Here is a 22,000-nt window from a genome sequence, read left to right as displayed (position 1 = left end):
TAAAAATAGACAGTTATTCGCATACAACATCAGCATAGAAAGCTAGTAAGTCAATTTTATGCTAAAACAACTAAACAGTAAGAGCAGTTTCCCTTTTTTTTTTCCTCAAAAGGCCACTGGGATGGCTCATTTTTTTCAAGCAATCAAATACTGTGTTGTAATCTGAAAACTGCAACATCTATATCATGATATGTAGCTTGTTAGGATAAATCCATTCCAGCTGGTTATATAACATCGAAATCTTAATACCAGCACTAGATCAATCCTACAAATTATTAGATAATCCACTCAAAACCAATGTGTTAGCTATATGTAAAAACTCAAAAGATCTGTACAAGATTGAATTGTTGAAATGCAGTCTCTCAATCAGATGCACCTTTCCTGATGAATGTTCTCCTGATGCTTGGAGTATGATGCTTATCCAGATTGAGAAGTCTTTTTGCAGCAGTTTCCTTGATATTTCATACAAATACTATTTCTTTTTCTATACTATATATGATATCTGGCAGTCCTTTAAAAAAATCCAAGATTTCTCTCTTTCTACATAGACTGTCTTCCTATGTGATTTTTGTTCCATCCTCAAGCAAAAAATACATTCACAGAACAAGTGGTCTCTTGTTTCCACCTACTATATCTATGACACATAAAGATTGCAACAGAGACAAGAAGATACGAAGAGAAATTACAAGAAAAAAGAAAGCAGTAGCAGTAGCGATACTGCAGCAGAGAAGAGAAAGGTAAAAAAAAACCTAAAACGACAGCCATATCGCAGCAAAGAAAGAGAAGACAAAGAGACAGAAGAACACTTGCACCAGAGAAGACAAATGTATTCTGGAAATATATTTTACCTGGAATTTCTTAGACTTCCAATATTCGAGGAGCTCTTTAAATTGACATTCCAGAATATGACCTGGCCTTTTTGCCATTATGATTTCATCAGTGACTTTTGGTTTGTAACAAAGTGTGACACCTCGGAAAATTTTCCGTGAGCATACAATGAATAGACCAACGAAGAGAATGAGTGTACGATGTTTTACTAAGAAGGGAATGATTACCCATGAGTTTTGAAAAGGCGAAGGTTGCAGATTTGCATTGCGACCCAGTGGTCGTAAAACACAATACGACCCGTAAAATGATTTACGGACCGTAAAGTGCCATCGCCTTCCAACTATCAAAACTTCAACCTTCTGTCAAATGTTGAAATGGTTAAATACGACTCAGAATACGGACCGTAAATCGAAATACGACCCGTAAACTGTGACCGTAAACCACCATGACCTACATCAAACATTTCTATTTCTGATATGCTTAAATACGGTCATGAAGGACGGACCGTAAACCAGAATATGGCCCGTAAACTGGGTTTACGGCCACTGTGCATCCTGGCTACTGTTCACAAAAATCAGATTTTTAAGTTAAGTATAAGGGACCCCAAGCTCATTTTATTTCATTTTTCATCTTCACAATTCAAGAACTCTCTAGAATACTCCAAAACACATCATCCACAAGAATTCAAGAGAATCAAGGGAAAATCAAGATCAACAATGCCAAATTCATGAAAACAAGAGTGTGAAACCTAGCTCAAGTTCATCTTCCTCAAAGAAAACTAAAAGAGGTGAAGTAGGGTTTTGGTGCTAGAGTAGAAACTCCACTCAAGGCTTGTTCCACCATCATCCAAGGTAAGTTTCATGACCATTTCATGTTGTTTAAGGTATTGGAAGGTTAATATACCCGAATTGTAGAAAAGCATAGTAAATGGGTCATAAATGAGTGAATAGTGCCATGAGTGAATGGTAGTTGAATTGAATCATGAATGTGTTACACCTCGGAAAATTTCCCGTTGGTACGCAAGTAAATGAACTAATGAGGTGTACGAGGAGTGCGAGCGTATAATGTTTCATGGGAAATGTATGTAAAGGAATGTGGATGATTAGAATGAAAAGTCGAGAAATGAGAAAAAAAAATGAAAGTTGGGAAAACTGCCCAGTGGTCGTATATTGCAAAATACGGACCGTAAAGTGCAATACGGTCCGTAAACTGGCAGTCGTAAACTGCCATGCAAAAGCTTCGTCTTTCTACCAGTGGTCGTAAAGTGCAAATACGGACCGTAAACTGCCAGGTCGTAAACTGGCATACCAAACTTCAACTTTCTGCCAGCTGAGGAAGAGGTATAATACGACCTGGTGGACGGACCGTAAAGTGATTTACGGCCCGTAAACCATGGTCGTAAATCACCATGCATGCAGGCCAAAGTTTCTGGTTCTGATTAAGCTTAAAAACGACCACGAGGGACGGTCCGTAAACTGAAATACAGACCGTAAACCTCCATGGACGACCACTGTTCACCCAGCACAGATTTTTCAATTCATTAAATATGAGGATCAAGACTTGTCTTATTTCATTTACAACATTACACCACTTCTCTCTAAAACTTCCCTCTACATTTATTTTATGAGTTTTCAAGGATTATAAGTCATCCATAACATTAAGACAAGTAAATCAAGGATAAGGGAATCATCAAGGATCATCCAAGTCAAGAAATCCAAATGGAGAAAAACTAGGGTTTTGCTCAAAGAAGAGTATTATCAACCAAAGCTTGTTCCTACAACTTCTAAGGTAAGATTCATGATTTTACAAGATGTTTGAGGTATTGGAGAATTAAAATACATGGATTGTAGAAAATGTGGTCAACTAGGTCATGAATGATGAATAGTGACATTTTGAGAAATAGTTTGAATTGAGTTATGAATGTTGTTGTGTTGTGATATGAATGTGTTATAAATGGTATTAAGATCATGAACTAAACACTTTAGACGAATGGACGAAGATGGGTGTTATAATCATGAATGTGGGTGAATTAGAGGCAAATTGAGGAATTCTAGATAATGTGGATAATGTGAATGACTAATGGCCATTGTTATGATATTAATGAAGGTATAAACGCTAGCATTGGAAGGGGACGTGCAAGCATAGAATAGATCGACGGAAAGGTATGTAAGGCTAACCCTTCTTTCATAAGGCATGGTTCTTGGCCAAATTCCTAAATTCCTCTATATGAGTATGTTGTCTTCACATGGTTGACTTTCCGAGCTCATAAGCTCACGACCCTTGATATGTACTATGCTTATACTACGTTCCTCGTATGACGAGTAAGTCTATAATGTAAATGTAACGATAATGATGAGGATAGAAATGATGATGAGAGTAAAATGAGACTAGAGATGCTTACGAGCTACGATATATGTGTATGTGTGCCTATGAAGGGCTATAATAAGACCACGAGCTTATGATGTCGGGTAAGACTATATGTATATGACTATGTATAAAGTATGTATATGATTACGAAACGCGCGCACACCTCTGCAGAGGGTACGGATAACCCTGATGCCTTGGTAGGGCCAGGTATGTATGACCTTGAGCCTTGGTTGGCCAAGTATGTATAAGACACCGATCCCATGAGGTCGGCTATGCTATGTATATGAAATGACTATGTATATAATATGAATATGAATGTGAAAAGACTATGTATAGGAATACGGATAAGGACATGTATACGAATATGAGCACAAGTATGGTACGAGTATTACTATGGGATACGAACGACGATGTATGCAAGTAAGCGACATGATGATGATATTACTGTCTCCCCTCCTATGCTATCTTCATATGATATCTATTATGGTTCTATATTGATGTTGATCATGCTTTACATACTCAGTACATTCTTCGTACTGACGTCCTTTTGTTTGTGGACGCTGCGTCATGCCCGCAGGTGCGCAGGGAGACAGATTTGATCCTTAGCTGCCTATTCGGAGATTTCATAGAGAGCTCCATTTCCTTCGGAGCCATATCTTTTGGGTACTCATTCTTTTGTGTATATAATTATGGGCATAGCGGGGTCCTGTCCCGCTAATGTGATATGTTATACTCTTAGAGGCTCGTAGACGTGTGTGTGTGTGGGTAGATGTGTTTGGCCTTGTCGGCATATGTTTTGTATATCATTTTGTCGGCCACGTTGGCCCATATATATTGATGTAGAATAAATGCCTATGATGATATAAATGTGCGGTTGTCCATATGGGACTAGTTGACGAATCAATGGAAATGCATGTATAATTATGTGGCTCACCTATATGTAAGTATAAGAGTAAGCTAAGAGGGTGCTCGGGTGGGTTAGCACCGGGTGCTCGTCGCGGCCCCGAGTCGGGTCGTGACAGAATGTTAGTGTGTTGTGAGTGTGAATGCGTTATAAATGACATATAGACCAGGAGATAAAGTGTGATACATGAGAAAATACGATAGTGGACCCAAAACCATAAATGTGGGAAAAATGAAGAGAAATGATGGATCATGGTCATTGTATAAGAATGATGATTGTTGATTGCTATATTGTAATTGTTGTTGTGGGTGTTGAGAGTTGATATGGAATATGGGAAAAATAGTATAAACAAAGGAAGTACTGCCCAATTGTCTTTAGAAATAGTAGTGCGTTCTTATAGTTGATTAACTAACGTTAGTACGAATCCTCTTTTGAAGGTAGAGACGTGACATTGAAGGAGAATAAGGGAACGCTAGATTGCTTAAACGAGAAAGGTATGTGAGGCTTAAATCTTCTTTCAAAAGGCATGAATCCTTCAAGTTTTCCATAATCCTCCTATAAGATGAAGCTTATGAGTCCTTCTATATATCGAGGAAACTCTGGCGAAATTTTTATAGAATTCCCCAAGCCTTTAACATTCGAGGACGAATGTTCCTAAGGGGGGTAGACTGTTACACCTCGGAAAATTTCCCGTTGGTACGCAAGTAAATGAACTAATGAGGTGTGCGAGGAGTGCGAGTGTATAATGTTTCATGGGAAATGTATGTAAAGGGATGTGGATGATTAGAATGAAATGTCGAGAAATGAGAAAAAAAAATGAAAGTTGGGAAAACTGCCCAGTGGTCGTATATTGCAAAATACGGACCGTAAAGTGCAATACGGTTCGTAAACTGGCAGTCGTAAACTGCCATGCAAAAGCTTCAGCTTTATGCCAGTGGTCGTAAAGTGCAAATACGGACCGTAAACTGGTATACGGTCCGTAAACTGCCAGGTCGTAAACTGGCATACCAAACTTCAACTTTCTGCCAGCTGAGGAAGAGGTATAATACGACCTGGTGGACGGACCGTAAAGTGATTTACGGCCCGTAAACCATGGTCGTAAATCACCATGCATGCAGGCCAAAGTTTCTGGTTCTGCTTAAGCTTAAAAACGACCACGAGGGACGGTCCGTAAACTGAAATACAGACCGTAAACCTCCATGGACGACCACTGTTCACCCAGCACAGATTTTTCAATTCATTAAATTTGAGGATCAAGACTTGTCTTATTTCATTTACAACATTACACCACTTCTCTCTAGAACTTCCCTCTACATTTATTTTATGAGTTTTCAAGGATTATAAGTCATCCATAACATTAAGACAAGTAAATCAAGGATAAGGGAATCATCAAGGATCATCCAAGTCAAGAAATCCAAATGGAGAAAAACTAGGGTTTTGCTCAAAGAAGAGTATTATCAACCAAAGCTTGTTCCTACAACTTCTAAGGTAAGATTCATGATTTTTACAAGATGTTTGCGATATTGGAGAATTAAAATACATGGATTGTAGAAAATGTGGTCAACTAGGTCATGAATGATGAATAGTGACATTTTGAGAAATAGTTTGAATTGAGTTATGAATGTTGTTGTGTTGTGATATGAATGTGTTATAAATGGTATTAAGATCATGAACTAAACACTTTAGACGAATGGACGAAGATGGGTGTTATAATCATGAATGTGGGTGAATTAGAGGCAAATTGAGGAATTCTAGATAATGTGAATGACTAATGGCCATTGTTATGATATTAATGAAGGTATAAACGCTAGCATTGGAAGGGAACGTGCAAGCATAGAATAGTTCGACGGAAAGGTATGTAAGGCTAACCCTTCTTTCATAAGGCATGGTTCTTGGCCAAATTCCTAAATTCCTCTATATGAGTATGTTGTCTTCACATGGTTGACATTCCGAGCTCATAAGCTCACGACCCTTGATATGTACTATGCTTATACTACGTTCCTCGTATGACGAGTAAGTCTATAATGTAAATGTAACGATAATGATGAAGATAGAAATGATGATGAGAGTAAAATGAGACTAGAGATGCTTACGAGCTACGATATATGTGTATGTGTGCCTATGAAGGGCTATAATAAGACCACGAGCTTATGATGCCGGTTAAGACTATATATATATGACTATGTATAAAGTATGTATACGATTACGAAACGCGCGCACACCTCTGCAGAGGGTACGGATAACCCTGATGCCTTGGTAGGGCCAGGTATGTATGACCTTGAGCCTTGGTTGGCCAAGTATGTATAAGACACCGATCCCATGAGGTCGGGTATGCTATGTAAATGCTATGTATATGAAATGACTATGTATATAATATGAATATGAATGTGAAAAGACTATGTATAGGAATACGGATAAGGACATGTATACGAATATGAGCACAAGCATGGTACGAGTATTACTATGGGATACGAACGACGATGTATGCAAGTAAGCGACATGATGATGTTATTACTGTCTCCCCTCCTATGCTATCTTCATATGATATCTATTATGGTTCTATATTGATGTTGATCATGCTTTACATACTCAGTACATTCTTCGTACTGACGTCCTTTTGTTTGTGGACGCTGCGTCATGCCCGCAGGTGCGCAGGGAGACATATTTGATCCTTAGCTGCCTATTCGGAGATTTCATAGAGAGCTGCATTTCCTTCGTAGCCATATCTTTTAGGTACTCATTCTTTTGTGTATATAATTATGGGCATAGCGGGGTCCTGTCCCGCTAATGTGATATGTTATACTCTTAGAGGCTCGTAGACGTGTGTGTGTATGGGTAGATGTGTTTGGCCTTGTCGGCATATGTTTTGTATATCATTTTGTCGGCCATGTTGGCCCATGTTTATTGATGTAGCATAAATGCCTATGATGATATAAATGTGTGGTTGTCCATATGGGACTAGTTGATGTATCAATGGAAATGTATGTATAATTATGTGGCTCACCTAGATGTAAGTATAAGAGTAAGCTAAGAGGGTGCTCGGGTGGGTTAGCACCGGGTGCTCGTCGCGGCCCCGAGTCGGGTCGTGACAAAAGTGGTATCAGAGCAGTTCAGTCCTAGGATGTGTCTACGAGCCATGTCTAGTAGAGTCTTGGTTATGGGTGTGTTGCGCGCCACACTTATAAACGAGAAGCTGCGAATATCTTAGGAAAATATGACCTTCTTTCTTCATAAGAATCGTGCGATAGAGCTATGATGTAAGAAATTCTTGTTCTTAAATCGTGTGTTGTGTATTTCAGAGATGCCTAAAAATAAAAAGGCTACAGCAGCCCAAAAGGGCAAGACGGTGGCAGAAAAGCGGGCTGAAAGAGCACCGCCACCAGTAGTAGAGGAAGATGAGTCCCAGAGTGCGGCTCAATCTCAGTCCTCCCAGACAGTGCCTATTACTGAGGAGCACGTGGGAGCCTCAGCCCCAGCTCCAGCTCCTCCACCGAATGCTTCAGGCTAAGATGTGAGAGAGGCCATTAATTTGTTGACTCAGTTGGTTGCGGCCCAGAGTCAGAGGCCAAGCGCAGGGCAAGGTGACAGGACTGTTAGTGCAAGGGCCCGTGACTTCTTTGCTTTGCAACCCCCGGAATTCTTTGGGTCGAAACTGGAGGAGGATCCCCAGGACTTTATTGATGGTATGCTAAGGACGCTCCGGTTGATACATGCTTCAGACACCTAATCGGTGGAGCTAGCGTCATACAGATTGAGGGATGTCTCAATCCAGTGGTATACGGTTTGGATGGCTTCGCGGGGAGCCAATGCACCTCGGCCGGTATGGCAAGAGTTTGTCGATGCTTTTCTCCGTCACTACATGCCTCCAGAAGTTCGGCGAGCTAGGGCCGATAAATTCTTGAATCTGAGGCAAGGTAGTATGAGTGCTACAGAGTATAGTCTCCGCTTCAATTCCTTGGCTAGGTATGCTTCGGCCATGGTAGCGGATATGGGCGATCGGGTGCACCGGTTTGTGAAAGGCCTAGGGCCATACTTGATGGATAAATGTTTGACTGCGTCCCTTCAGGATGGCATGGATATTGCACGCATTCAGGCACATGCTCAGGAATTAGAGGAACACCTACAACAGCGGAGAAATGAACGTGAGCAGGATAGGGGCCATAACAAGAGGGCCAGACCTTCGGGTTCGAGGAGCGAGTCCAGGGGCGGACACAGACAGCAGTTTCCCAGCCATTCAGGCTATTCTATGACCAGTACACCTCCACAGTTCACGGGTCAGAGATTTGACAGATCTACTCGTTCCGAGCCGAGTCAGGGTTATTCAGGGTCTCAGTTTAGAGGTGATTCAGGCCAGCCAAGGCCACCCGTACCACGATGTTCTCAGTGTGGAAAGTTGCATTGGGGTCAGTGCCGATCAGGTTCAGACGCTTGCTATTCATGTGGTCGGCCAGGCCATATTATGCGTGATTGCCCTTCAGTACATGGTAGAGGTAGGACCCAGCCATCAGGGTCGGTAGCCGGATCTTTGGCATCTGTACGCCCTACGGGGCCAGGCTCACATGCGCCAGTCGGCCATGGTAGAGGTAGAGGCAGAGCTCCCAGTACTAGCGGTCCTCAGCACCGTATTTATGCTTTGGCTGGACGCCAAGATCTTGAGTCTTCTCCTGATGTGGTCACAGGTATATTATCGGTATTCTCTTATGATGTATATGCTTTGATTGATCCGGGCTCCACCTTATCATATGTTACTCCATATATTGCGGGTCGATTTATAATTGAGCTGGAGTCTATCAAACCTTTTGAGGTGTCTACACCCGTGGGTGACTCGGTAATAGCTAGCCGAGTATATAGGAATTGTGTGATTGTGATTTGTGATCGTCGTACCATGATTGATTTGCATGAGCTATAAATGGTAGATTTTGACGTTATTATGGGCATGGATTGGTTGGCTTCTTGTTACGCCAATGTTGATTGCCGAATGAAGATGGTTCGTTTCCGGTTTCCGGGAGAACCAGTCTTAGAATGGAAAGGGAATGCGGTATCACCAAAAGGTAGGTTTATTTCCTATCTAAAGTCAAGGAAGATGATCACGAAAGGGTGTATTTATCACCTAGTGGGAGTTCAAGATGTAGAAGCTGAGTCGCCGACCCTTCAGTCAGTTCCGATAGTGAACGAATTTCCGGATGTGTTCCTGGAAGAGCTTCCAGGCCTTCCTCCCGAGCGAGAGATAGATTTTGCGATTGATGTGTTGCCAGACACTAATCCCATATCTATTCCTCCCTATAGGATGGCACCCGTAGAGTTGAAAGAGTTGAAGGAGCAATTTAAAGACTTGCTTGAAAAAGGCTTCATTCGGCCTAGTTCATCCCCGTGGGGAGCACCCGTATTGTTCGTCCGGAAGAAGGATGGCTCCTTGAGAATGTGCATTGATTATCGGCAATTGAATAAAGTGACAATTAAGAACAAGTATCCCCTCCCGAGGATTGATGATTTATTTGATCAATTGCAAGGTGCCAAATGGTTTTCAAAGATTGATTTGAGGTCCGGGTATCACCAAGTAAGAGTTAGGGAGAAAGATATCCCTAAGAAAGCTTTCAGAACAAGATATGGCCATTTCGAGTTCCGAGTAATGTCGTTTGGGCTAACTAATGCACCGGCAGTGTTTATGGACTTAATGAACAATGTATTCAGGCCTTTTCTGGATTGATTCATGATTGTATTCATCGATGACATCCTAGTGTATTCTAGATCCAAGGCAGAACATGTGGATCATTTGCGAATTGTCCTTGGAGTTCTTCGAGCTCGAGAGTTATTCGCGAAGTTTTCCAAATGCGAGTTTTGGTTGAACTCAGTGGCATTTCTGGGCCACATTGTTGCAGCTGACGGTATTCGAGTGGGTAGCCAAAAGATTGAGGCCGTGAAGACTTGGCCAAGGCCCATGACCCCTACGGAGGTCCGTAGCTTTTTGGGCTTAGCCGGTTATTACAGAAGATTTGTTGAGGGTTTCTCTTCTATTTCTGCACCGCTCACCAAGTTGACTCAGAAGTCAGCTAAGTTTCAATGGACAGATGCTTGCGAGCGTAGTTTCCAAGAGTTGAAAGACCGACTGACTTCAGCCCCAGTCTTGACACTTCCAGAAGGATTGGAAGGATATGTTATTTATTGTGATGCTTCAGGCGTCGGGCTAGGCTGTGTATTGATGCAAAATGGTAAGGTGATTGCGTATGCTTCTAGACAATTACGGAAACATGAGCAGAATTATCCTACCCATGACTTAGAATTTGCCGCGGTGGTCCATGCTTTAAAGATATGGAGACATTACTTATATGGTGCCCACGTGGATATTTATACAGATCATAAGAGTCTCCAGTACATCTTCAAGCAGAAAGAGTTGAATTTGCGGCAACGACGATGGCTAGAGTTGCTAAAAGACTATGACGTCGAAATCCTGTACCACCCCGGAAAGGCAAATGTTGTGGCTGATGCTCTTAGCTGTAGGTCGATGGGAAGCCTAAGTGATGTACGACCAGAAAAGAAAGAGATGGCTCATGATCTTCAGCAGTTAGCTAGCCTAGGAGTCCGAGTGGTGGGCTCCGGTAGCAGTGGAGCTATTATTCAGAATTCAGCAGTTTCATCGTTAGTAGCGGAAGTAAAAGAGCGAAAATTTGAGGATCCCATGCTAATGCAGTACAGAGATACACTCCATCAGAAGGAGGGGTCATCATTTGACATTTCGGAAGATGGAGTTCTCCGATGTCGAGGCAGGTTATGTGTTCCCGATGTGGCAGGTCTACGCCTTCAGATTTTAAGAGAAGCTCATTGTTCCCGTTACTCCGTTCACCCTGGAGCGACGAAAATGTATCGTGATCTTAAGACTATATATTGGTGGAATGGGATGAAGAAAGACGTAGCGGAATTCGTAGCTCAGTGTCCTAATTGCCAACAAGTGAAGATAGAACACCAAAAGTCGGGTGGCTTATTGCAAGCTATAGAAATCCCAACTTGGAAGTGGGAAGTGATTAATATGGATTTCATTACAGGGTTACCCCATTCTCGACGTAAATATGATTCTATATGGGTGATCGTGGATAGGCTCACAAAGTCATCGCATTTCTTACCGGTCAGAACGACCTATATGGCAGAAGATTATGCCAAGCTTTATCTTAAAGAGATAGTGAGACTCCATGGCGTTCCGGTATCTATCATCTCCGATAGAGGGACTCAATTTACAGCCAAGTTTTGGGGGTCTTTCCAAGAAGGTTTAGGGACCCAAGTGCGCCTAAGCACGGCGTTTCACCCACAGACCGATGGGCAAGCTGAACGTACTATTCAGACTCTTGAAGATATGTTACGGGCATGTATGATAGATTTTGGAGGAAATTGGGATGACCATTTGCCACTCATCGAGTTTGCTTACAATAACAGTTACCATTCTAGCATTCAAATGGCACCGTATGAAGCTCTATATGGGCGAAAGTGTAAATCCCCAATTGGGTGGTTTGAAACCGGAGAAGCTAAGTTGATAGGGCCATACTTGGTCCAGCAAGCAATAGAGAAAGTTAAGCTCATACATGATCGATTGCTAGCGGCTCAAAGTCGTCAGAAGTCCTATGCGGATAATCGTCGAAGAGACTTAGAGTTCGAAGTGAAAGATTGGGTATTCTTGAAAGTGTCGCCAATGAAGGGCGTGATGAGATTTGGCAAAAAGGGGAAGCTCAGTCCCCGGTATATTGGGCCATACGAAATTGTGCGCAAAATAGGCAAAGTGGCCTATGAACTAGATCTACCTCCAGATTTGGAGTCAGTCCATCCAGTATTTCATGTCTCGATGCTTCAGAAGTGTGTTGGAGATCCTACGAGGATCGTCCCAGTGAATGATATTCAAGTGACAGAAAAGTTAACTTATGATGAAATACCCATTGCCATATTAGATAGGCAAGTACGGAGGCTTAGAAACAAAGAAGTGGCCTCAATTAAAGTTATGTGGAGAAATAACAATCGAGAGGAAATGACATGGGAAGCAGAAGAGAATATGCGATCCAAATACCCACATTTAGTTCAGCCCTTGGAAGAAGTCCAAGATGAGACGTCCAAAATCATAAGGTATGCATGTTTTCCTTTTATACATTCAGGTCGTGTGTGGCCAAATTTCTAGTGTTGTTGTATTATTGCCCTGTGAGGCATTGTTATTGTGGGTTGTTGTGACAGGGTGGTAGTGCCACATTACAGAGGAAACTCTGGCAAAATTTTTATAGAATTCCCCAAGCCTTTAACATTCGAGGACGAATGTTCCTAAGGGGGGTAGAATGTTACACCTCGGAAAATTTCCCGTTGGTACGCAAGTAAATGAACTAATGAGGTGTGCGAGGAGTGCGAGTGTATAATGTTTCATGGGAAATGTATGTAAAGGGATGTGGATGATTAGAATGAAATGTCGAGAAATGAGAAAAAAAAAAATGAAAGTTGGGAAAACTGCCCAGTGGTCGTATATTGCAAAATACGGACCGTAAAGTGCAATACGGTCCGTAAACTGGCAGTCGTAAACTGCCATGCAAAAGCTTCAGCTTTCTGCCAGTGGTCGTAAAGTGCAAATACGGACCGTAAACTGGTATACGGTCCGTAAACTGCCAGGTCGTAAACTGGCATACCAAACTTCAACTTTCTGCCAACTGAGGAAGAGGTATAATACGACCTGGTGGACGGACCGTAAAGTGATTTACGGCCCGTAAACCATGGTCGTAAATCACCATGCATGCAGGCCAAAGTTTCTGGTTCTGCTTAAGCTTAAAAACGACCACGAGGGACGGTCCGTAAACTGAAATACGGACCGTAAACCTCCATGGACGACCACTGTTCACCCAACACAGATTTTTCAATTCATTAAATATGAGGATCAAGACTTGTCTTATTTCATTTACAACATTACACCACTTCTCTCTAGAACTTCCCTCTACATTTATTTTATGAGTTTTCAAGGATTATAAGTCATCCATAACATTAAGACAAGTAAATCAAGGATAAGGGAATCATCAAGGATCATCCAAGTCAAGAAATCCAAATGGAGAAAAACTAGGGTTTTGCTCAAAGAAGAGTATTATCAACCAAAGCTTGTTCCTACAACTTCTAAGGTAAGATTCATGATTTTTACAAGATGTTTGAGGTATTGGAGAATTAAAATGCATGGATTGTAGAAAATGTGGTCAACTAGGTCATGAATGATGAATAGTGACATTTTGAGAAATAGTTTGAATTGAGTTATGAATGTTGTTGTGTTGTGATATGAATGTGTTATAAATGGTATTAAGATCATGAACTAAACACTTTAGACGAATGGACGAAGATGGGTGTTATAATCATGAATGTGGGTGAATTAGAGGCAAATTGAGGAATTCTAGATAATGTGGATAATGTGAATGACTAATGGCCATTGTTATGATATTAATGAAGGTATAAACGCTAGCATTGGAAGGGAACGTGCAAGCATAGAATAGTTCGACGGAAAGGTATGTAAGGCTAACCCTTCTTTCATAAGGTATGGTTCTTGGCCAAATTCCTAAATTCCTCTATATGAGTATGTTGTCTTCACATGGTTGACATTCCGAGCTCATAAGCTCACGACCCTTGATATGTACTATGCTTATACTACGTTCCTCGTATGACGAGTAAGTCTATAATGTAAATGTAACGATAATGATGAGGATAGAAATGATGATGAAAGTAAAATGAGACTAGAGATGCTTACGAGCTACGATATATGTGTATGTGTGCCTATGAAGGGCTATAATAAGACCACGAGCTTATGATGCCGGGTAAGACTATATGTATATGACTATGTATAAAGTATGTATACGATTACGAAACGCGCGCACACCTCTGCAGAGGGTACGGATAACCCGGATGCCTTGGTAGGGCCAGGTATGTATGACCTTGAGCCTTGGTTGGCCAAGTATGTATAAGACACCGATCCCATGAGGTCGGGTATGCTATGTAAATGCTATCTATATGAAATGACTATGTATATAATATGAATATGAATGTGAAAAGACTATGTATAGGAATACTGATAAGGACATGTATACGAATATGAGCACAAGTATGGTACGAGTATTACTATGGGATACGAACGACGATGTATGCAAGTAAGCGACATGATGATGATATTACTGTCTCCCCTCCTATGCTATCTTCATATGATATCTATTATGCTTCTATATTGATGTTGATCATGCTTTACATACTCAGTACATTCTTCGTACTGATGTCCTTTTGTTTGTGGACGCTGCGTCATACCCGCAGGTGCGCAGGGAGACAGATTTGATCCTTAGCTGCCTATTCGGAGATTTCATAGAGAGCTCCATTTCCTTCGGAGCCATATCTTTTGGGTACTCATTCTTTTGTGTATATAATTATGGGCATAGCGGGGTCCTGTCCCGCTAATGTGATATGTTATACTCTTAGAGGCTCGTAGACGTGTGTGTGTGTGGGTAGATGTAGCATAAATACCTATGATGATATAAATGTGCGGTTGTCCATATGGGACTAGTTGACGAATCAATGGAAATGCATGTATAATTATGTGGCTCACCTAGATGTAAGTATAAGAGTAAGCTAAGAGGGTGCTCGGGTGGGTTAGCACAGGGTGCTCGTCGCGGCCCCGAGTCGGGTCGTGACAGAATGTTAGTGTGTTGTGAGTATGAATGCGTTATAAACGACATGTAGACCAGGAGATAAAGTGTGATACATGAGAAAATACGATAGCGGACCCAAAACCATAAATGTGGGAAAAATGAAGAGAAATGATGGATCATGGTCATTGTATAAGAATGATGATTGTTGATTGCTATATTGTAATTGTTGTTGTGGGTGTTGGGAGTTGATATGGAATATGGGAAAAATAGTATAAACAAAGGAAGTGCTGCCCAATTGTCTTTAGAAATAGTAGTGCGTTCTTATAGTTGATTAACTAACGTTAGTACGAATCCTCTTTTGAAGGTAGAGACGTGACATTGAAGGAGAATAAGCGAACGCTAGATTGCTTAAACGAGAAAGGTATGTGAGGCTTAACTCTTCTTTCAAAAGGCATGAATCATTCAAGTTTTCCATAATCCTCCTATAAGATGAAGCTTATGAGTCCTTCTATATATCGAATCACCTATAAGCATGATAATAATGACAATGAGCTAGAGTATAGAGATTCAAGAAATTGTGGTACGACGTTCCTACAATGCTAATGATGTTATTATTGGTAACACTCGCCTTATTCTATATTTCCTTCAAGGCGAGGCATGATACTTATGAAATATCCATAATACAATCGGGGGTTCATGACCTTACGTCACCCCGACATAGTGTGGTTGCCTTAAAGCCTAATGTATGCTCCTAACGCTAATGTATGCTATGACAATAAGATGATAAATAATGCTAACTTGTAATACGACTATGGGATGCATGGAATACCAAGAAATGATAACATGATGCTATGGTATGAGATGTGTAATAGTGATGTGTTATGATTGATTTTGTGATGATATGATTCCACCGCACCCATATGGCCGGGCATGTCACCGCTAATGCGGGCTGCGTATGATTCCACCGCGCCTATATGGCTGGACATGTCACTGCTACTGCGGGCTGCTATGTTTACACAGAGCCTAGAGGGCCGGGCATGATCACCACTAGTGGGCGGCATATGAGGGTTACCCGGACGCGAGTAACGATGCGGATTACAATGTGAGGATGTATGTGATGACGTATATGACGTATATGATGATGTATGTGATGATGGGAAGTGATAGCATGTATACTATGATTATGTAAAATGCAATATATGTAGAGAGTAAGTTGTCCATGATATACACTCAGGTTGTATCCTTCTCTCATGATTCCTGATCCCTCTATTATGTTTGTTTATTGTTTTTCCTGCCTTACATACTCAGTATAATATTCGTACTGACGTCCGTTTTCTTTGGACGCTGTGTTCATGCCCACAGGTAGACAGGGAGGAGATCTTGCTCCAGATTCTTAGAGGCTGTTAGCTGACTGAAAGCATCCCGTTGTCCTGGAGGTGCCTATGATGATTCTTTGGTGTACAATTGTAGATGTCATCTCATAGAGGCTCGTAGATACTCAATGTGGGTCATGTGGTCTCACAGCGTGGTCATTGTGTAAATATATACATATATATTATTTTGCTAGCCTAAGGGCTCATGTGTATAAAAACATTATGTTTCTAAAGGAAAACGGGTTTTCTTATAAATCGAGCATGAATCCGATAAATGATTGTTAAATAAGCCTAAGGAGTACTAGTACAAGCGGTGCTCGGCGGTTAGCCCCGGGTACCCGTCACAGCCCCTAGCCGGGTCGTGACAAAAGTGGTATCAGAGCAGTTCGGTCCTAGGAAGTGTCTACGAGCCGTGTCTAGTAGAGTCTTGTTTATGGTGTGTAGCGCGCCACATCAATAACAAGCGGCTACAGGGCATTTAGGAAAAATGACCATCATTCTTCTTACGAAATCGTGCGATAGAGCCATGTATAAGATTTTATCCTCCCTAATAGTGCGTTATGATTTCAGAATGCCGCCAAAGGGGAAAGCCACAGCCGCCCAGAAGGGCAAGACTACGACAAAGAGGCGGGTAGAAAGCGAGCCTCCAATGAATATTGAAGAGGGTGAATCACACAACGAGGCCTTGTCTAATACTTCTTCTACCCCGCCTAATGTGGAAGAGCAAGGAGGAGCCCCAGCTCCAATTCCTCCGCCAGTTGCTTCGGGTCAACAAATGACTGAGGCCATCCAGTTATTGACACAATTGGTTACCGCACAAGCACAATGACAGAATGTGGGTTCAAGCGACCGGGCAGCAAGTACAAAGGCCCGTGATTTTATGAGTCTAAATCCTCCGGAGTTCTTCGGGTCAAAGCCAGAGGAAGACCCATAAGGTTTCATTGATGAAATGTTGAGGACATTGAAGATCGTCCATGCCTCCGAAACTGAATCCGTGGAGTTGGCATCCTATAGACTCCGGGATGTGGCTGTGTTATGGTACAACAACTGGTTATTATCAAGAAGAGAGAATGCGCCTCCTCCGGTTTGGCAAGAGTTTGTAGATGCTTTTATTCGTCACTACTTGCCACCCGAGGTCCGCTGAGCTAGAGCGGATAGATTTCTGAATTTAAGGCAAGAAAACATTAGTGCCCGGGAGTATAGTATGCGATTCAATTCTTTGGCTAGATATGCTCCGACTATGGTGGCCGACATGGGAGATCGGGTACATAGATTTGTGAGTGGTTTGGGGCCACATTTATTCAGAGATTGTCTGATGGCTTCGCTGCAATACAGGATAGACATTTCCCAGATACAGGCCCATGCTCAGAATTTGGAGGGGCGACAATAACAACAAAGGGGTGATCACGACAGTGATAGAAGACAAAGTAAAAGGGCTAGATCTATGGGCACAGGCAGTGATTATAGAGGGGGATCGAGGCAGACTTATTCTCGACATTCAGGCCAGTCAGCGACTAGCGCACCTCCCAGATATTCAGATAGAAGATTTGACCGCTACTTTCTCCCGGGATAGGGTCAGAGTTCGAGAGCTTCAGGTTCCCAGTTTGAGGGTGATTATAGTCAGGGGAGACCCCCAGTTCCACGATGTAGTCGGTGCCGCAAATTACACTTAGGGCCATGTCGGCAGGACACTGATGCTTGTTATGTTTGTGGGTAGACCGGGCATTTGATGCGAGATTGTCCCTCGCGATATGGCAGAGGTGGGGTTCAGCCCACAGGCTCAGCAACGGGTTCCTCATCAGCACGCTAAGCGGGGCAGACTCCCCAGATGACAGCAGGCCGAGGTAGATGCCGAGGGGCAGCATCTACTTCAGGTTCCACTCAGCCCCGTGTATATGCTTTAGCCGGACGGCAGGATCTCGAGTCCTCTCCGGATGTAGTCACAGGTATACTGTCTATACTCTCCCGTGATGTGTATGTATTGATAGATTCGGGTTCTACATTCTCTTATATTACTCCATATGTTGCTGGTTGTATTAGGGTGAAATCCGAGTCAATTAAACCCTTTGAGGTGCTTACTCCGGTTGGTGATCCTGTGATAGCAAGACAAGTGTTCAAAAATTGTGTCATTGTGATATGTGATCGACAGACCAAGGCTGATTTGATTGAGCTGGAAATGGTAGATTTCGATGTAATCATGGGTATGGATTGGTTGGCTTCGTGTTGCGAAAATGTTGATTGCCGCACAAAAGTGGTTCGATTTCAATTTCCGGGAGAGCCCGTGCTTGAATGGAAAGGTAATGCAGCATCGCCAAAGGGTAGGTTTGTTTCCTATCTTAAGGCAAGGAAGATGATAGCCAAGGGTTATATTTATCACTTAGTTCGGGTTCATGACACCAAGGCAAAGCCGCCAACTTTCCAGTCAGTTCCGGTAGTGAATGAATTCCCAGATGTGTTTCCAGACGAACTTCCAGGACCTCCCCCAGAAAGAGAGATTGACTTCGCCATTGATGTATTGCCGGACACCAAGCCTATTTCTATTCCTCCTTATCGAATGGCCCCGACAAAATTAAAGGAGCTAAAGGCGCAGCTGAAAGACATGCTCGAGAAAGGATTCATTAGACCCAGTTCATCACCGTGGGGAGCACCGGTCTTGTTTGTGAGAAAGAAAGACGGTTCCCTGCGAATGTGCATCAACTATAGGCAATTGAACAAGGTGACGATAAAGAACAAATATCCTCTTCCGACGATTGATGATTTATTCGATCAACTGCAAAGTGCCAAGTGGTTCTCTAAAATAGATTTGAGGTCGTATTACCATCAACTGAGAGTTAGGGAAGCGGATATTCCCAAAACGGCCTTCAGAACGAGATATGGCCATTATGAATTCCGAGTGATGTCGTTTGGGTTGACTAATGCTCTGGATGTATTTATGAATTTGATGAACAACGTATTCCTGCCTCTCTTGGATCTATTTGTGATAGGATTTATTGATGATATTATGGTGTATTCTCGCACGGAATCGGAACATGCAGGTCATCTGAGAATTGTTCTTGGTATTCTTCGAGCCCAAGAATTGTATGCAAAATTTTCAAAGTGTGAGTTCTGGCTGAATTCTGTGACATTTCTGGGCCATGTCATTTCAAATGATGGTATTTGAGTCGACACTCAGAAAATTGAAGTTGTGAAGACTTGGCCAAGGCCTACGACGCCCACAGAAGTTCGTAGTTTTCTGGGTTTGGCAGGTTATTATAGGAGATTCGTAGAGGGCTTCTCATCTATTTCAGCCCCATTGATGAAGTTAACCTAGAAGTCTGCTAAATTTCAATGGAACGATTCTTGTGAGCGCAGTTTCCAAGAGTTGAAAAATAGGTTGACCTCAGCCCCGGTTCTAACACTTCCAGAAGGGCCAGATGGCTATACGGTGTATTGTGATGCTTCCGGTGTCGCATTGGGATGGGTATTGATGCAGCATGGAAAGGTTATTGCATATGCTTCGACACAGTTGCGGAAGCATGAAAAGAATTACCCAACTCATGATCTCGAACTAGCTGCGGTCATTCATGCCTTAAAAATGTGGAGACATTATTTGTACGGTGTGCACGTTGATATCTATACAGATCACAAAAGTCTTCAGTACATCTTCAAGCAAAAGGACTTGAACCTGCGACAGAGGCGGTGGTTAGAATTATTAAAAGATTATGATGATAACATTTTATACCACCCCGGGAAGGCGAATGTAGTAGCCGACGCACTTAGCCGCCGATCAATGGGCAGTTTATGTGAAGTCCCTCCGGAAAGGAAAGAGATGGTTCAAGAACTTCATCGATTGGCTAATCTTGGAGTGCGTGTAATTGATTCGGGCGATGCCGGGATTAGTATAAATGATTCCACGATTTCGTCCTTGGATATGGAAGTGAAAGAACGGCAGTGTGAAGATCCTCAGTTATGTCGTTATAGAGACACATCTCATGGGAAAGAAAAGTCTCCGTTTGAAGTTTCAATGGATGGGATTCTTAGGTACCGAGGCAGGTTATGTGTGCCGAATGTGGCGGAATTGCGCCGACGAATTTTAGAAGAAGCACATTGCTCTCGATATTCTATTCACCCAGGTGCAACCAAAATGTATCATGATCTCAAGATGATGTACTGGTGGGATGGCATGAAGAGAGACATAGCAGAATTCGTAGCACAATGTCCAAATTGCCAACAGGTAAAAGCTGAACACCAGAAGCCAGGAGGCTTGTTGCAAGCAATGGAAATCCCTACTTGGAAATGGGAAGTGATCAACATGGATTTCATCATGGGATTACCCCATTCCTGTGGCAGGTATGACTCTATATAGGTGATCGTGGATAGGCTGACGAAAGCAGCCCATTTTCTTCCAGTTAGAACCACGTACTCAGCAGAAGACTATGCAAGGTTGTATCTCAAAGAAATTGTGCGACTCCATGGAATCCCATTATCTATTATCACAGATACAGGAGCACAGTTTACAGCTAAGTTCTGGAAGTGTTTTCAAGAAGGTTTGGGCACGCAAGTGAAGTTTAGCATGACATTTCATCCGCAAACTGATGGGCAGGCCGAGCGTACCATTCAAACCTTAAAAGACATGATACGGGCGTGTGTGTTGGATTTCGGTGGTAGTTGGGATGACCACTTACCCCTGATTGAGTTGGCATACAACAATAACTACCATTCAAGTATACAAATGGCTCCATATGAAGCTTTAGATGGAAGGAAATACAGATCTCCAATCGGATGGTTCGAAATAGGAGAAGCACAATTAGTGGGCCCCGAATTGATCCAACAAGCAATAGAAAAAGTCCAGGTGATCCAAGATCGGTTGTTGACAGCCCAAAGTCGCCAAAACTCCTACGCGAACAACCGCCGACGAGATTTGAAATTTCAAATTAATGATTGGGTATTTTTGAAAGTGTCACCCATGAAAGGGGTGATGAGATTTGGTAAGAAAGGGAAGCTAAGTACCAGATACATTGGACCCTACAAAATCATCCGCAAGGTAGGTCAGGTAGCCTATGAATTGGATTTGCCTTCGGAGCTTGAATCAGTCCACCCAGTCTTTCATGTTTCGATGCTCCGCAAGTGTGTTGGAGATCCCGCAAAGACTGTCCCGATAGATGATGTGAAAGTAATGGAAAGGCTAACCTATGAAGAGGTGCCTATTGCCATCCTAGATAGGCAAGTGCGAAAGCTTCGAAATAAAGAAGTAGCGTCAGTCAAAGTATTGTGGCGAAACAACAATCGGGAATAAATGACTTGGGAAGCGAAAGAGAATATGGAGTACAAGTACCCACACTTATTCCAACCCCCTGGAGAGATCCAAGATGAAACACCAACAATATAAGGTAGGTATCCTTTATCTTTATGCTTTTGGTCGTGTGTGGCCATAGATATGTCGATGTTGTGATGTAGCCCTGCGAGGCAGTGATGTGATATTATGGGTTGTTGTGGCAGGATGGTAGTGCCATATTATAAAGGAAACTTTGGTGAAATATTTCTAGAATCCCCGATGATCTAACATTCGAGGACGAATGTTTCCAAAAGGGGGGAAGAATGTGACACCTCAGAAAATTTTCCGTGAGCATACAATGAATAGACCAACGAAGAGTACGAGTGTACGATGTTTTACTAAGAAAGGAATGACTACCCATGAGTTTTGAAAACGCGAAGGTTGCAGATTTGCATTGCGACCCAGTGGTCGTAAAACACAATACGGCCCGTAAAGTGATTTACGGACCGTAAAGTGCCATTGTCTTCCAACTATCAAAACTTCAACCTTCAGTCAAATGTTGAAATGGTTAAATATGACTCAGAATAAGGACCGTAAATCGAAATGCGGCCCGTAAATTGAGACCGTTAACCACCATTGTCACGAC

The sequence above is a fragment of the Lycium barbarum genome, chromosome 5 (assembly GCF_019175385.1).
Source record: "Lycium barbarum isolate Lr01 chromosome 5, ASM1917538v2, whole genome shotgun sequence".
NCBI classification, from domain to species: domain Eukaryota; kingdom Viridiplantae; phylum Streptophyta; class Magnoliopsida; order Solanales; family Solanaceae; genus Lycium; species Lycium barbarum.
This window is presented reverse-complemented; position numbering follows the sequence as displayed.